The sequence below is a fragment of the Cupressus sempervirens genome, chromosome 10, assembly GCF_028749045.1.
Source record: "Cupressus sempervirens isolate cs-2001-9-10 chromosome 10, ASM2874904v1, whole genome shotgun sequence".
Taxonomy (NCBI): Eukaryota; Viridiplantae; Streptophyta; class Pinopsida; order Cupressales; family Cupressaceae; genus Cupressus; species Cupressus sempervirens.
The window spans coordinates 558,420,360-558,439,751 of record NC_143127.1 but is presented as its reverse complement, the minus strand read 5'-3'; the positions used below and the strand labels follow the sequence as shown (position 1 = coordinate 558,439,751).

The 19,392-nt window shown below is 35.2% G+C and overlaps 1 long non-coding RNA gene across 1 annotated transcript in view; it reads right to left on the bottom strand.

Moving 5' to 3' along the window:
* Positions 1–1,721: 1,721 nt before the first annotated feature.
* The window catches only part of LOC149535109 (uncharacterized), a 30,658-nt gene continuing 12,987 nt past the window's right edge, over positions 1,722–19,392 (bottom strand). Inside the window, exon 3 of the long non-coding RNA XR_016357738.1 lies at positions 1,722–2,218. This is a non-coding gene — a long non-coding RNA (uncharacterized LOC149535109). The remainder of the gene's footprint in view (positions 2,219–19,392) is intronic.

Sequence of the window (19,392 nt, the reverse complement as noted above, 5' to 3'; positions counted from 1 at the left end):
GACATATATGGTTGGAGAGGAATCATCAAATCTTCCAAGATGTTCGACTTGGTGTTATGCATCTTTGGTGGAAGATCTCACATTCTCTTCAGGACACTATTCAAATGAAGTGTGCGCTAGATGGGGGTATGGATCCGGTTGATCTTGCTATATACAATCGCCTCAATTTTGATCTTCAGAATGGGGTTGCAGCTCAAAGGTTTCCAAGAGTGTACAGGCAGCCTCGACATCAGAGGAAAGGGCGGGTGAATTGGGATGGGCATTGGACTCCTCCCCATTGAGTTCTGAAAATTAGCACTGATGGTTCTTCCCGAGGGAATCTAGGCCCTGTTGGTATTGGGGGAATGGCTCGTTGTAGTTATGGTGACGTTAAATTTTTTTTCTCAGTTCACAAGGGTGATTACACTAACGATCTCATGGAAGCTCAAGCTATTTTATATATTGTGGAATAATGTTGCTTGCAGGGATGGAGCAAGATTATCTGAGTCTGATTCCCAAGTGGTGGTGAACTTGCTTTTCTCACAGGAGCTTGAGGATGTTAGTTGGCAGCTAGCCACTGTTGTTAATCAGATTATTCTCATGTACCTCTTTTGAGTTTATTAGGTTTATTTATATTCCTCGTGAATGGAACAGAGCTACTAATTGTTTAGCCAAATGGGCTTCTAGTCATGCTCTAGGCTGGAATATTATGGATAGGGGGCAACTTCCCTTTGAGATGGTGCAAGAATTTGATGAACTTGTTGCTTAGGATAGAGCTCCTTGTTGAGTTCTCCTTGTTGTATTTCTTTTGGTCTTAAAATTTTTTTACTCATCTTTTTCAAAAAGTAGCCTTCATTATTTTTTTATTGTAAAATAAACGAGCAATAAACTCTAATTATTTCCTAAGTTTCAAGTTGGATACAAATTTAGAGTACCCTTTAAAGGGGGAGACTAAAATTAAAAGATGTACATTTTGATCTATCAATTAGAAAACCCAACCAGCAAAATCCATGAGGAAGAGTCATGCCAAAATTGCAAACATGCATTTAGCATGATAAAGCATTGGTCACAATGAAATGAAATGCCATAACTTTGAGGAGGAATCACGTGACATAAAAAAGCAAAAATAGTTCAATTTGAGGGGCATTGTTTACAAACATGAGAAAAGAAACTCATACAAGCAAGTTGCCATTGGTTGCTTTTGGTCTTTCATCACCATTTTCAACAAGAAACCTATTGGTTCCCAAAGTTGCAGATTGGAATCCTACAAGTCTTGCCAACTCGATGCTAGGATATCCAATCGGTTATGGCCAACTTGACGGAACTAAACAGTGAAATTTGATTTCCCTGTGCTTATGGCTCTACAAGGCCAAGGTAGGTGTACATGATCCTGAATAAATCACTTAAATCCAAGATCTTTGTAGCAGATTGATTAGAATGTGAATGTGATGAAAGTTTTCTTGATGACAAGAATTACATAAAACTTTAAACTTGCAAATTATGAATTAATAACAAAAGTAAATGATTGTATAAATGTAACAATGTTTTAAATAATTATTATTATGGATTATTGCAACAAATAAATATATTAATTCTTCAAAGGAAAGAAGATATGAAGACCAATGCCAAAATTAAAAGGGCAACAAAGTCAATATTATAAGTTTTAAACGTACAATTTCATAAAATTTTACGCACATCAATTATAAACAATTTAGTAATCAAGACGCAGTGGATCAATTATATGAACGTAATTCAGCATCTAATCTTTTCAAAATGATGCAACTCTACATAACTACAAACTATCGTTAATTCCCTTTGAATGTTTTGGAAGTTTATTCTAAATACAAACTTTGGATAATAATAGGATATGAACATAGATGATGTATCAATGCCAATAAACTTTCTCCCGGATAAATTGGGTAATTTGATTAATGCTGGATTTTGAATTTCCGCTTGAAAGACACGCACGGCAACTATGTTACATCGCTCCAGACTTTCTTCATCGCAGCGGTGATTCAATGCTCTGTATGATTGTGGATCATATACAATTCCTCCTAAGCAGGCTTAACGCAATTATATCATCCTGAGTTCTAACGCAAAGCCCACGCACGTCACACAATAGCAACTATGCCATTCTCCGTTTGGATGTTGATAATCACCTTGTCTGGGCATCATAACATTTAATCCTCAATTAACATTCGAATGCTGGAATTCATCGTTCTTTTCCTTGTGTATACTCCTGCAAAAAAAAAACAAAAAATATTAGGAGTTGGCTATTGAACAAGCATTACAATTATGATTGAATAAGATGACTCGACTCTGTTCAGGTTCGGTTTTGACGTCAAGCATGAATTCTGGAGTATTTGCTTAACAGCATGGGGATCAATTTCGGTATTGTATCTAATATGCTTTGCCAACGATGGCACCCATATGTACGACACTCCTGGGTCGAATACTATTTGTTCCAGTGACGGCTTTGAACTTCTACATAGGGTATTTTCCAGATTGATCCGACCTTGACCATGGTAAAATAATGATTTCAAGGCTCCGCTTCGTTCTATTGCATATGGTTATTCTCATCCCATCATATTCTTTGAAGATTCCAAACTGCTGCAGGTACTATACTTTTCTCGGGATTCATCATTGTTTTAAAATATATTTACAATGTATATTTCCCTCATTGTACATACATTCCACCGCTGCTTCTATAATGGTCAATCTCTGTTCACTGCTCTGTTCACTCTTATTACACCAGCATTATCACTTCATTTAATTTAATCATGGACTCCAATGTATTTATTGTTAGAATAAATTAATTATTTCCCAAACAGTCAGCATTTTCCAGAATGTTTAGTGGTCGGTGGTCAGCACAGACCACTCATTTTCCATGTGCAGCCAACCATTCAGCTGTCCATTTCAACTGTCTATTATAAATTCCATAGCTAACTTCTTCCTACAGTCTACTATACATTTATGATGTATTTGCTTATAAATAGAATGGATTGGGCCTGTGATCAGCAGAGCCCATTTTCTGGGTTTCTCCATGGCTTCTCCTCTCTATGACTTTCTCTCTTGTTTAGTTTCTTTTTTTGTCTTGTGTTCTAGTTTTCTACATGGTATCAGAGCTTATGGTAAATGATCCTAAAGTCTTGAGAAAGCAACGAGTGAAATATTGTGATTGAAAGATGCGGAGTGAAAGATTGTGATATGATTGCTAATGTCTTGTGAAGAAGGCTGCTGTTGTGAGAAGGCTGCCCATTATGGAGCTGGATTGAAGTTCTGTGAATGTTAATTTGTTAAGTGAGCTGAAAGAGGAAAAAAGTGTTGCAAAGGAGATCCAAAGAAATTTCCTCAAAAGAGATTGTTATCATGTGTGAGAGTGAATGTTCAAGCCATTGTGAAAGATGATTGATATTGTCTTTGAATGGAAGATGGTTGATGGTGTATTTGGGCGAAGAATGTGATTTGTGATGTAGTCAGTTAACGAGACAGCATATTGTGTTAAAGGATAACTTGTGCCAAAGAAAGATATTGCTAGAAGGAAGAGAAATTGAAAGTATGATATTGTTGGTAATGTGTGAAATTGGAGTGGATAATCAAAAATAAAGAAGCATTGCTGATTTGAAGCAACTCAAGAGTGTTGGATTGCTATTAATGCGGGAATGTCAAGTTGTTATTCATATGTTTGTGGGATGTGGAGCAACTTTGTGCAAGCGGGAGAGCCAAAGATTGCATACATATTTCTAATGTGACAAGAAAATATCAAAGGAGTGCTATGAGAAAGAGAGAAGCCATGAAAAGAAGGAAGCTAAAATTGAAGGTGAAAGCTAATTTTGTTATTATTAATAGTACTTTATTTTGAAATATGTGTGGAGTATTATAAATCAGTTGTAGGAGTTAGCATTCATTAGGAAAAGAGATGGCATGCTACAGTTTGTTGTCATGGTGCAAAGGTCTGTGTGTGCGCTGATTGGATAAAAGTGTTGAGATTGGAAATGAGAATTTGAAAGATACGATGTTCTTGATAGTGGTCATGTAACAGAATTTGGTCGCATTGATATCCCCAACCAAGTGATGAAAATTGAATTAGTAATTATTGTTAATGGGCTATATGAATGTATGGGGTGCATTATCGGTTGTGCCCGACACCCTAAAGGTTTTTTGGTTTGACATATTGATGAACCATGTATGTGAAAAGGATTCCTATAGAACTAGCGAGTACAGCGGCTGGGTACCCATGTATCTCGGTAGATGGATTTCTTTTTATATGGACTCAATATTTAGTTTGATGCAAGTACAAAAAAGAAAGGCCCAGAGTGGTGATAGTTTCCGCATAGTGATGATTCGTGGTCATTAGAACCAATGAGTGCTTGGTTTGTAAACCATTTGAGTACAAAGTTTATGGTGATCTTGAAACCATTTCTGTGATGTTTGAGAAGTTTGTGGTGAACTTAAAACCACTTTGATATTGCATCGGTTATGGGTAATCCGTACAAAACCTAGAGTGATTATGATGAGGGAAACAAGATGAGTGAAAGCATTTGATAATTGATTGTAAATGGGTACCTAACAAGGCTTAAGGCCAGGACCCATCGTCTCTAGACTATGGCGGGATTTAAAAAAAAATAAAAATATGATAATTAATTTATGGGGTGATGTTAGAATAAATTAATTATTTCCCAAACAGTCAGCATTTTCCAGAATGTTCAGTGGTCGGTGGTCAGCACAGACCACTCATTTTCCATGTGCAGCCAACCATTCAGCTGTCCATTTCAACTGTCCATTATAAATTCCATAGCTAACTTCTTCCTACAGTCTGCTATACATTTATGATGTATTTGCTTATAAATAGAATGGATTGGGCCTGTGATCAGCAGAGCCCATTTTCTGGGTTTCTCCATGGCTTCTCCTCTCTATGACTTTCTCTCTTGTTTAGTTTCTTTTTTGTCTTGTGTTCTAATTTTCTACATATATAAGTATCCCCTGGTCATAGCTTTTTGAACAATCTGAACCTGCAACCCTGATACTAATTTCTCAATGAGTAAAAGTGAATGATATATATACTTACACTGCTATCTTGTTATGATCACAACGCTTCCTTGTTTCTGAATATTATCCAGTCATAATCAATTCATGTCCTGAATATGTTTCCAGGTTCAACAAATTTTCTGAACAATACTTCCAATATGCACAATGCAACTGAAACTGAATAATTGTAAGTATGGCAGGAGCACATTTGAAGACGAGGATTACACCTTGTGAATATGAAGAGTCTCTCCTTGGCATCACATTTGGGACTCTAAATTTCCATCAGGACCCACAGGAGGAAGAGCAGTGTTGAGTTTGATTCTTCTTCTAAATCTGAGAATACATTACCAGGCACGTAGATAAGCATTGATTGCTGTTGTTATGGTTTTGAGTTCCTGGAATTCTACTTTTAAACTTCATAGAAAAGTTTCTACAATAGGAAGAAGCTTTAGAAGTTGTTTTTTACTCTTGGTTTCCTTATCCATGAATTCTTATTGTTAAACAAAAAGAGTGCTAGAAGAATTTAAAAGGGGTCAATCAGATTTTTAGAAACTTTGATTTATTTCTTATTTTCCTTCTAATTTCTTCACAAATTGAGAAGAGCTGAGTTGAAAAGGGAATTCTAGTTTCTCTCTCTGTTAAATGGCTGGGTTGATTAAATTTACTCCCTTTTAAATGTGATGGAAGGGCTCCATAAATAATAATAGAAGATTCCAACGCTATGTTCTTGATTGTTGACTAGCAACATTGAGTTGTGTACAGCTATTCTTTTTCTTCCACTATTTTCGAATGAGGGTTTTAGTGATATTTTTGTTTAAAACAGCAAGTGAAAAACAGTTGTTTATTCTTCCAACAATTGGAAGAGAATATTAATGCTGATTAAAAACAACATTTCAAATGTTCGGTACCAGCATTTAAAACGGGGTTTATGTGTTTTCTATTTCACCATTTACAATAGTGCTATACTGTTGCCTGCAGCATTCAGAATACAGCTTAGAAACTATTTATTTTACCAATATTTTAAATGGGGTGGGGATTTCTTTTACCCAACACTAACAATGTTGTTATTCTGTTCATAATCAATATTGGGAACAATGTATACACTGCTCATAATTCACATTTTAAATAGAGGATATGTTGTTCATATCAACACTGAAATGAGAGTTCATGTTCTTACCAGTTTCACAAAAGACTAGATCTATGGTATTCACTTGACTTTTGAAAGTAGAAACATATTGTTGCTTAAGATTTTGAACATATGATCATGCTGATTAATATGAACTTAAGTAATGATGAAAAGGCAATTTGTTATTATCACACCATTAAAGCTGTTACAACAACAACATTAAGGGACTATTAGAGTGGAATCGTTTGACTAAAGAAATAAAAACCCTTCTCGTCTTGTTACTTATACTCTGACATGTCACTACGTATTCAGACCTGGGCATGATAGAGAGATACAATACTTAAGTAGCAAGAGAAGATGCTTAAATTTATGCAACACTCGATAAAATTATGGTCACACCAACTGATTCAATAGGTCTGTGGATGGGTAGTAAACAATTCCTCGGTGATGTTTTCCCTCCCAAGATACATCAGACCTAAATGGAAACAGAATGAAGACTCAAATACCTGGATGCAATAAGATACCCTAATCCCTATCTTGTAATTCAGTTACCATTATTTAATCTCATGTATCCTAGTTTAGTTTCATTATTGTACTTATTGTCTATAATACTTTTTTGTACTTCAATTCTACTTCTTACAGTTTAAAGATTCAATTTAATTCTTAACTAGTATAAATATCTTAAATAAATCTATCTAAAAAAATACCAATAGATATGATCCACTATAAAATAATTATAATTTAATTTACTACATTTAAAATTATTTATATTTCTTTTATCCCCATTTATTTAGCTTTTTGCTAACTTAAGCTTTTTATTTTAATTTCTTACAAAATGGATGATTTATATTTCCAAATATAATGATTTATATGGATATTTTATGTGGTATTTATTAAATTATTTTTAAAAGTATTATTCTATTTATAATAAAATTTAAACTTTTGACGTGTAGATGGTTGTCAAATTTAACCTAGAAGAATAAAAGTTAACATTAATACAGACACACCATCTCACTCCCCCATTCTGCCATTGTAGAATGCCTATCAGCATTAATTAAACTTTTTAAATGAAGATTGTATTGTTCTTATTCAAATGTTTGAACTATTATGATATATTCTTTTATTTAGTCTCTAGCTCATGTATATAGTTTCTTTACCTATTGTTATATTGATCTGTTTGTTACACTTGTAACGTGTTGATCTGTCTATTACACTTGTAACGTGTTTGGTAGTTGCTTGATCTATTTGTTATACTTGTAACGTGTAGAATTGGATACCCATCCGCCTCCGAGCTTCCACGCACATCTACTTCGGTATCCAGTCATTCTAGGAAAGTATCATTATCTTAAGTTTTTCTCCACTCAACCCTGAGATATCTACGATATTGGTAACATCACGCAAATTTTGTAGTACTCCTTGAAGGTGGAGCATACAAGCATAACCCTCATAAAACCCAACTTCATAGTTCTCATGTTCAATCACATGATTCAAAATAGTTTTCACTAAAGGATTACAAGGCTTTAGTTGTTAAAGACTTGAAGAGTCTATTGTCTCCCAAGAATTCTGTAAACAAATAGGTATAGTGAGGAAGTACCGATTTCACTTAGAATTGGCACTTCTGATTCACTAAACCATATGAGCTAATAATGCAATTATTATAAGGATAGATGCAAACATTAGTAAAGCATTGCATAGTAAAATCCAGAGTCATATAGTACGTACAAAGACCATAGATGGGCAATTTCTTCAACTTTTTATACAAGAAAAGGACTAAGAATTCTTGGCATTTGTTAACACAAGAAAAAACACGTTACAGAATAATTAATTTCAAGCACATAAATGTTCAACTTTTGAGGAATAAAATGTGTGAAGTTGGCATTACCTTCAAGAGTGGCATGTAGTCAAGCAAAAACTTTTTGGAAATGGCAACCTTAGTTTACACACTCTACAATTATGTCAAAATTTATTGTAAATAATAATATTTTCAAATTACATGGTGGAATTATTCATGGTACTCAAACTTCCACACAAGGAAGATAGTTGTGGACAAGTCTTTCTTATAATTTTTGAATGGTATTTGTGTAAGTTCGTGAAGGTTTTCATTGTGCAATTTGTTGTGCAAGTTGCGGTCAAGAATTCCATCTTCAGTTTCAATAATGCATTGCAAGGAGGTGTAATGGGCACCCTGGAAATGCCCAAAAACTAAACCAATTGCTGATAGAGATTTTAATGTTTTTTGCATAGAATTTGAAACCACATAACATGAATAAGAAGGAATTTATGCAAACTGAAGATTGAACTACTATTGAAATAATATTAGTTTTCAAACTAATAAAATTAAATACAAAGCAAACTCACTAATTACTCCCCATCATAAAATCAAATACATAACAAACTCTTCAACTCACTAATTACACCCAATCTGTCTATAGCTGGAAATGTGCCCAAGCTGCCTGTTAATGAAGTTGATAGCAATGAATTCCAAAGGCCAAACCCCAACGGAATGACATCTAGAATGTCACAAGAGAGGATAAACGTCCTCAAATGCCAAGAATAGATCTGTAACTCACACATCCATGTTCTTCTCATATTCCACCGTGCCTAACAATAGCTACGAGCTCTCCTTTTATTCCTACTTCATAGGGTTGACCACTTTACACAAGCAATGTGGGATAAATAAAATAAAATAAAATAAAATAAAAGGCTAACGGTCACACAACTAGACATCTGCTAAAGTGGGAACATTACAGTCTGCCCTCTTTGACATTGCTTGTCCTCAAGAAATCTTAGTCTTGTTTGCTGTAGCACCTACTCACTCTCCCAAGTAGCATCTTCCTCTGGTAGGTGTCTCCATTTGACTAAATATTCTTTAATCACCTTGTTTCGCAAAGTTCTTTCCCTGGTATCCAGTATAGCCTCAGGAATCAATACGAGCTTCCCCTCCTCGTCTAATGGTGGCAAATCTACAGAAGGCACAACGCTCTAACCAATGGCTTTCTTAAGCCTCGACACATGAAACACATTATGCACCCGACTGCCCTCTGGAAGCTCAATCTCATAAGCACCCACCCTGCGAATAACTCTATGGGGACCATAAAATCTAGGCTTCAACTTCTCTGCTCTGCTCTTCTTGAGTGATGACTATCTATATGGTTGTAGCCTCAAGTAAACCATGTCCCCAAACTCAAAATTGTGCTCTATTCAGTGCTGATCAGCGTACAATTTCTGCCGATTCTGGGCTTGCTATATATTCTCCCTGAGCACCCTCAAAATATCCTGACTACCCTGCAAGAAGTCTTTGGCTTTGGGCACTCTACTATCCCCCAAAACTAGATCTATGAAGCTAATTGTTTCATAACCATACAGTGCCATGAATGGAGTCATCTTGATGGACATAGGATAAGTGGTGTTATAACAATGCTCTCCCATATGTAGCCATTTGACCCAAGCTCTCTGTTGTGCAGTCACATAGTTCCTCAAATATCCTTCCACCCATTTATTCACAATCTTCGTCTACCCATCTGTCTGCGGATGATAACTAGTGCTAGGTGTAAGATTTGTGTTGCACAATCCAAACAATTCCTACCAAAAAACACTCATAAATTTACTATCCTGGTCACTAACAATGAAGCTAGGTAGCTCATGTAACCTGAATATCTCTCTGAAGAAAAGATTGGCCACCTATGTTGCTGTATAGGTAGATGGAATAGCAAAGAAGTGAGAAAACTTTGTCAGCCGGTCAATTACTACATAGATGCAATCTCTCCCCTATAGTCGTAGTAACTCGGTGATGAAGTCCATAGAAATACTTTCCCATTTCCTATCCGAAATGGGCAAAGGCTATAACAACCCTACAAGATATGCGTGCTCTCCCTTATTCTGTTGAGAAACTGCATACTCCCTGACATGCTTCTGAACATCATACTTGAGCCCTTTCCATGTAAACCGCTCATGGATCTACCTGTAGTTCTTAAAGACCCCTAGATGTCTAGTTGTAGGTGCATCATGAATTGCCTTCAGTATTACCTCCATAAACTGTGATAAAGGAATCAAATATATCCTACCCTGTTACTTGATCAATCTGTCCATCACCATATAACGATCATCCTGTATGGTGCCTGCAATCACTCCGGAAGCCCAAGTGTCCCTTGCATACTCTGTTGTGATCTTATTTCTCCAATCTCCTATAATCTCAGTTAGAGCACAAATATGAGGTCTCCTGGATAAAGCATCTGCCAACACATTCTTCTTCCCTTTGACAAACTCAATGTCAAAGTCATAAGCCTGCAACTTCGTAATCCACTTCTATTGTCTATCATTCAAATCTCGCTGACTCATGAAGTATTTGATGTTGTTGTGATCAGTCTTGATAACAAACTTCCCCCCAATGAGGTAGGGCCAAAACTTGGCTAATGCATGCATAATAGGCAACATCTCCCGATCATAGATGGAATATCTCCTCTCTACTCCACAGAGCTTCCTAATCTCAAAAACAATGGGATGCTTCTCCTGCATCAAGATTGCCCCAATCCCATCTCCTGATGCATCACAATGAAGCTCAAATGGCTTTGTGAAGTGCGATAGAGCTAGTAGTGGACATCATGACATCACCTTCTTGAAATGATCGAAGCTTCTCTGAGCTGCCCCTATCCATGCAAAGGCCCCTTTCCTGGTAAGGTTTGTCAAGGGTGCAGCAATCTGTGAAAAACGCTTAACAAATCTCCTATAAAAACCGTAGATACCAAAGAACCCCTTAAGCTGTGTAAGGTTCATAGGAGTACACCAATCAACAATAGCTCTAATCTTTTCGTGATCTTCCCGAACTCCATCTGCGTTGATGATATGCCCATGGTATAGTAGCTTAGTCAACCCAAACTCACACTTAGATTCTTTGGCATATAATGACTCTTTCTCCAAAATGGACAACACAATCTCAAGATGTTGTAAATGCTCCTCCCATGGCTTACTGAAGACTAAAATGTCATCAAAGAAAATCAGGACAAATCTCCTAAGCTGCCCCCTGAATACTTGATTCATGCAACTTTAGAATGTAGCAGGGGCATTGGTTAGTCCAAATGGCATAACCAAAAACTCGAAGTGGCCATAGTGACACTGAAAAGTTGTCTTCTCAATGTCCTCCCTCATCCTGATTTGATGATACCCTGACTAAAAATCAATCTTCGTAAAAAAGCATGCACCATGCAATTCATCAAGCAACTCATCTATCCCGTGAAGCTAGCATAGTAAAACATTCTACTGCCCACTCTATGTCATTATGCTGAAAATTTCTCTACATTCTCCCCAAGGAGACTACTCTGCAACTCCCATCTGAAAGTCCTCTAAGTACAATAGTTCTCCCCTCATGCTGAAAACTCATCTCTAATTTTGCTAGGTTGAGTGTAAAGTTGACTAGCAAGGCCATCCATGTCATGTTGAGGATGACATCATAGTCTCCCATGTCTACTACATAGAACTCATCCTCCAACTCATAGCCATCTCCTACCTTGATGTGAAGATTAGATATCTTTCGAGTGCATAATAATTTGTCACCATTAGCTACCATGACTCTAAACCCAACGTGCTCCTTGATCTGTAAACCTCTCTTGGCTACCAACTGTACATCTATGAAATTATGTGTAGCCCCAGTCTCAATGAGTGAGATCACTTTCTGCCCCTGGATGGTACCCCTAACCTTAAATGTGATTGCCTTATGAGCCCCTGTTAATCGTGCCAATGACTTCTCATCCTTAGGAATGTTGCTCTCCTCTATAGTGCTATCCTCACCTGAATCATAGTGTTAATCCTCCCTCTTTGACTGTGACTCCTCTACTGAGAAATACTCCATTTAATTTGCCTTAGCCTTGAGAGGACACTTATGAGATAAATCCAAGGCTCTTTGCAATGAAAACATAGTTTCTTTCTTAACTCATTCAGGATGTCATTATCCAACTTATCCCTTTTGGCTGTGCATCCTTGTGAAAAGATTTTTTGTCCTTCTCCTTTGTCCTTTTTCATATATGAATTCCTGTGTTGAGATCTGCTCCTAAAGGAAGAAGGTGCTAAGTCACAAGCTTTTTTAGTGGCCTCCTATAACGTAGCTGGGTCATGCCCCTTGACCCAACCTTGCAAGGGATTTGAGAGTTCATCCATAAACAACACTACTAACCTCCTCTCTAAAATATTTGTGACCAACATAGTTAACCTCTGAAATTCACTGATAGACGTCTGAACTAATCCCCACTGCTTGAGTTGTGCCAACTCCTTAAACTATAACTCGGGATCCCTAATATCAAATCTCTCTATGAGCTTCTCAGTGAACTCGTAAGATGTGATCTAATTATGCCCCAAGGTTACCATGCCATGGTGCCACCACTCATGCGTCAGTCCATCCAAGTGAATAGCCGCATACTTTATAGCCTCCTTCTAAAGCATAGGATTCAACCGCAAGTATGTATTTACCTTTTGCACCCAAGCTCGTGCGGTCATCTTCCCTAAAGCATCATAATAAGGTAAAGAAAGTTTCCCAACTTTCTTTCTCAGCTCAAACTTTTGATTTCTCCCTCCTAATCTGGGCATGTGTCTCATCCTCAAGTCCATATAATCTCTGAGGGAAATATCCGCCTGAAACTCCAGTCCACTAGCCTGGAAATATCTGAGGGAAATATTCGCCTAAAACTCCTAGTCCCTCCTGAACTGATCCTGTAACTCGATAATCTGCGGTTCATTAATTGGTTGAACTAGATCTTTGGGTGGGAAGGTGGGTAGAAGAGGTCTTGAGCTCGCTGTTCAAGCTAGGTGTGCAACATGTCTAAAGTTATTAGCTTCATTCTCATTATTGTCATGTCCATTATTACCATTAATGTTACTCTTAGGACCATTGTTGTTGCCTCGACCTCCATTATTATTGTTTCCATTGTTGACATCACCTAGATTAATATTGATGCCCATCTGTCTAGCCATAAGCTGCAACATCATATCCATTCGCCTATTCTGCTCCTGTTGCATATGCTGCCCCTCCTCTAATTTACCCAGTAACCCTCTAAACATTACATCGTCTTGATTTGGACTGGTATTCCTGCCTCCACCTAATCCTATATTCATGTCATCTCGGTCACCCACACTGTTGTCTTGTTCAAAGAATATCTCCTCTGTGTTTGTATGATTGGATTGTATGTCCCTCTGCATGGATGAACTAGCCTATTCGCTCTGCAAGTCTGAACTCCTACTTTGTCTTGCTCTGGTATTGTGAAAATTATAAAGCCCCTGTCACATGCTCAAACATAAATGCTTAAACATAAATGCTTAGCCCTTTTAATTTCTGATATTAGTGTTTTGACATTTTGTCAAACACTTTTCCCTTTATCCGGCTATCCTAAATTCTCTATAAGACCTCCAGAGGATAGCAGGACTTATAGCTCTGATACCATTGTAATGGGCACCCTAGAAATGCCCAAAAACTGAACCAACTACTGATAGAGATTTTAATATTTTTTGCATAGATTTTGAAACCACATAACATGAACAAGGAATTTATGCAAACTGAAGATTGAACTACTGCTGAAATAATATTAGTCTTCAAACTAATAAAATTAAATACAAAGCAAACTAACTAATTACTCCAGCACCATAAAATCAAATACATAACAAACTCTTCAACTCACTAATTACACCCAATCTGCCTGTAACTGGAAATGCACCCAAATTGTCTGTTAATGAAGTTGATAGAAATAAATTCCAAAGGCCAAACCCCAAGGGAATGACATCTAGAATATCACAAGAGAGGATAGACGTCCTCTAATGCCAAGAACAGATCTGTAACTCACACATCCATGTTCTTCTCATATTCCACCATGCCTATCAATAGCTACAAGCTCTCCTTTTATTCCTACTTCATAGGGTTGACCACTTTACACAAGCAATGTGGGATAAATAAAATAAAATAAAATAAAATAAAATAAAAGGCTAACAGTCACACAACTGGACAATTGCTAAAGTGGAAACATTACAGAAGGGTTGATGTACAAAAGTCGTGGTTCTTGCAGTGTGACATATGAAAGCTGTGTGGTTGGCACAAAATTTAAGGTGACCGGTATAGTGAAAGGTGCACATTCTTTGTTTTCAAGGTTCCAATTACCTACCATTGGAAGAAAGATTTAAGTAGAAGTATGAAATGTGTTTTGAATTTAGTCAACGGCAATGGCTGTGAGTATTTATAATATTGATTGTTTTTGTTGGTTGCTTGGATATTTGAGGGAGCTAGTGTTTAGATAAAAGATTTGGTACATTCTTCATTGAGTGTGTCAATGAAAGTGGATAGAATTGGTCTAATAATAATTGTACCTCTTGTGCCATTGTGTACAACATTCTTTAGAAAGAGAAGCAATGTTCTTGGTGTTGTTGCTGAAGAAAAGTTTTTTTTCCAAGATGACATAGGGATTGCTATGTATTTTTGGAACTATTAGTTGCCAAAAGAAGAAATGTGCTCATATAGTTAATGAACATGTGACTAACATATAAATTATTTTCTTGTTTATTAAAATATCTTACAGTAGCTGCATCAATGACTATTCTTCATGTTTAACCTATAGTTGGAATTGTGTTGCTTCTTGATCATGAAATGCTACAAAGATTCTTTGTGTTGCCATTGAATTGATGTTTGTTGACTTCATTAATTGGGAAATGATTATATCAGGTGTTAGACTTCGATGCTTGCACTCTCTAACGATTTTTTCAGTTAATTTAAAACTGAGCTGCAGAGAACAATTAACATGACAATATCCAATTTTAAGATTAGGGAAGAGATCAGGAAAGGTGGCAAGAGAATATAAAGAATATTGTTTTCAAACACAAAGAAAAAATATATTGATATAACTCAATAAGAAATTATGCTTTTATGAAAATTAGATAATCATCATATGACTGCATGATACTATGGTTATACAAACATTGAGAAGTTCCGATATATTGTGTTAGATCAATGCAACTGTTATTTATAACACTTTACTAATGGACAAGAAGAATGTATGTTTCATATGACAAACATTGAAAATGAGAAAGAAAATGAATTAGAAAAGAAATAAATTAATATTCATGAAAAAATTATTCATATGATTTGTGTATTAAATTTGTTAATATATTACTTTTTTTATTTTGTTTTACTAAAAATTTATTTCTTTTAGAACTTCTAAATTAAAAACTAATCAATTTTTCCTTTAATATCGAGAAAATAATTGATGGTTTTTCTCACATCCACAAAAAATATTATTCATAGAAATTTGACTCCTGCAAATATTTTTTAAAAATTCAACACAACTATCTTCATGCAAAAATCTCAAAATTCAACTATCGTAGTTTAACTCTGAAATTTTCCATGAAGATAGTTGCATTCAAAATTTAGCAAAACATTTGCAAGATTAAAATCTCTACGAACAATATATTTTCAGCAGATGTGAGAAAGAGCTTCTAAATTAAAAACTAATCAATTTTTCCTTTAATATCGAGAAAATAATTGATGGTTTTTCTCGCATCCACAAAAAATATTATTTATAGAAATTTGACTCCTGCAAATATTTTTTAAAAATTCAACACAACTATCTTCATGCAAAAATCTCAAAATTCAACTATCGTAGTTTAACTCTGAAATTTTCCATGAAGATAGTTGCATTCAAAATTTAGCAAAACATTTGCAAGATTCAAATCTCTACGAACAATATATTTTCAGCAGATGTGAGAAAGACCATCCATTGTTTTCCTACATTAAAGAATAAAATTGACTAATATTTTTATTTAGAAGTTAAAAAATTTAACTTTTTAGAACATTAAAAGAAAAAAGTAATATTTATCAAATCTACTAGATATTAACCATTGGAAAATCATTAAAAAATAAATACTATGACAATACCACAATATATTCAATGTTTGATATGTAGTTATCTTCTTTCAATTTTGATGATACTAGGAAATATTTCAATTATTTCTTCTTACATAACTTTTTTATGAATTGTAATGTATTTCTCCATAACCCGTTACTTCTATCATTTCTAATGTTTGCACCAAGAAACATATTCTTTGTAAATCGTAATAAACCCTTAAAAATTATAGTTGCATGAGTCAATGTGATATACTGAATTTTTCAATCATTTACATTACCACAATACCTTCATGTATTTAAATTATTATCTAATTTGGATAAAAACATAACTTCTTGTTGAATTGTATCAATATACTTATTGGTAATGCATTTAGGAGCAACATTCACTTTATACAAATAAATTCGTGATATTGCTATCAAGATTTAATTGTGTGATTTTTGAGTCAAACTCATTGACCCATGTTTCATGAGTAGTGATTCAACATGACTCCATCTCTCATGAGAATAAAAGGAACACTTAGCACTCATTGGATCTAGGTGATTCTCACAGGGGTGAAGCACTGGGACTTCCCGAGGGGTCACCCATCCTAGTACTACTCCAGCTTGAGCGCACTTAACTACGGAGTTTCCTCCATGGTTAAACCCAAAGCTTGCAACCCCATTTGCAAAACCTTCACCAAGTGTTGTGCCTTATGAACCATTTATTAGATGAATAGGGGAATCTTGGAAACACTAATACGACTTGCATGTGTTAATCATATAGCTAGCTAACATTCCAAGATTGACTAGCATACTGAGATCGGCTAACATTCCGAGATTGACTAGCGTGCTGAGATCGGCTAACTACCCCTACCTCTGTAGTGGCTGCCTAATCAATAAAAAGACTACCCCGCCCTATCTGGTCATTAACCATGGTTTATAAGGCACAACACTTGGTGAAGATTTTGCAAATGGGGTTGCAAGCTTTGGGTTTAACCATGGACGAAACTCCATAGTTAAGCTCGCTTAGGCTTGAGTAGCACTAGGATGGGTGACCTCTCGGGAAGTCTCGGTGGTTCACCCCTGTGAGCATCACCTAGAGCCAATGAGTGTTAAGTGTTACATTTATTCTCATGAGAGATGGATTCATGTTGAATCACTACTCGTGAAACATGGGTCAATGAGTTTGACTCAAAAATCACACAATTAAATCCTGATAGCAATATCACAATTTGACTTGTTGTGGAACTTATCTCCTACTTATCAACTGATGAGCTTAAGGGGCTTTCTAATGAATGGTTCATAAGGCACAACACTTGGTGAAGGTTTTGCAAATGGGGTTACAAGCTTTGGGTTTAACCATGGAGGAAACTCCGTAGTTAAGTGTGCTCAGGCTGGAGTAGTACTGGGATGGGTGAGCTCTCGGGAAGTCTCAGTGCTTCACCCCTGTGAGCATCACCTAGATCCAATGAGTGCTAAGTGTTCCATTTATTCTCTTGAGAGATGGATTCATGTTGAATCACTACTCATGAGACATGGGTCAATGAGTTTGACTCAAAAATCACACAGTTAAATCCTGATAGCAATATCACAATTTGACTTGCTGTGGAAATTATCTCCTACTTATCAACTAATAAATTCATTCAAAGACAACTATTTTAATACTATCTTTGTCGATCTTTTGCCTGACCTTGAAATTGTTTAGCCTCTTTTCTTACATCAATCCCTATATCTTTATATATATATATATATATATATATATATATATATATATATATATATATATATATATATATATATATATATATATATATATATATATATATATATATATATACATACATACATACATACATACATATCACTTATGTGCATAATTTGATCACTATGTCCAAATTCTTGTGTGACATTAGAAATAATTATATGACTTTATTTGAATATGCATCTATAGGTGAAAGATAGGGAAGTCTTAATGCAGAAAAACAAAAACAAAAAGATATACAATGTATTAGTGTAATATAAAATAGAATGCAAAGATTGGAATCAACATTAAGGAAAAAAATTGAAATAGCTTTACTCTTGAATCCATTTTGAAGTTTCTAATCTCATATTTAGGTGTCTTTATTAAATATGATGAATTATTTTAAAAGGCAAAGTAAAAATCTTCCTGAAACAAAGTTGGCAACATAGCCAATCTCAAGGCTTAACAAATACAATGGGTGAGTGCTAAGTCAGACTCCAGCTGAAGCTGAAGCAGAAGCATAGAATATTGGTAATAGAGGAGTACAAAACTTTTTCTAAAGACCAAGTGGCTATTTTGCATCCTCGTGGGTGACATGAAGAATGTTTTGGGTATTAAGGCCTCAACATGGGCTCTAATTATGAATAGTTAGACGATTACAAAAAAAAATCATCAAACATAACTGTACAATACAAGTATTCAAAAAGTTTCAAGTTTTCTTGCAATTTGAAACTCCAAAAGTTTTTTGAGCAGACTAACAAAATATATATCAAAAAAGGAGAAACAAACCTAAAATGAACCTATTATATCAAATAAGTTACAACTTGTAGAAAACTTTTTTTTTTAAAATTAGATTCGCACGTGTAACTAGCAAGCATATTATCCAATTACGACTTTTAGGCTACATCACATAGACCAATAATAAAGTATTTAAATTATTAATCATAATATTTATCTTTGACATTTGACATTAATCAATGATCAAGCATCATAGATACATACTATAAAATGAATTAATTTTACAATTATGTATCTCTTATTTTTCGAACATATAATGCACATATATATTTATACATACACATGAACACATACGAATCATTATGGGAAAAAAATCACGAATCCACATACTGGATTTTTGTACTCAAACCTGTCCTTGAACCCAAATCGACAACTTGGGTATTTGGTAAACTGAAGAATGTAAATGTAAGTATACAATGTTACCCCAAGTTTTTGGGATAGTGATGGCAGGGGACAAGGGTTCAAGTTTTTGGAAGGGCAAATTTTTAGCCAAGTTTGGGGACGGCAAGAGGATGACAAAGGGGAGAGCTATATAAATATAGAAAAAATATAAAATATATAGGAAAATTTGCATATATACATTATATTCATGGAAAACATGGATAAAGCATGTCATTTAAACATCAAAGAACCTTTACATACAACATTTCAATAGTCAAACTCAGTGCTCAATATGCATTCATAATTTAGAATTATTGTCTATGTGCACGTAATATTAAAATAACAACATAAAAAAAAAAAAATGAACCCAAGAACATAATTCACAATTCATTGTTGATAGCAACACTTGGACAATAACCCATCTTCCAAATTGTAACACACTACTATAATTTACTTCTGAAACTACGTCTAAAACTACACATCCAACTT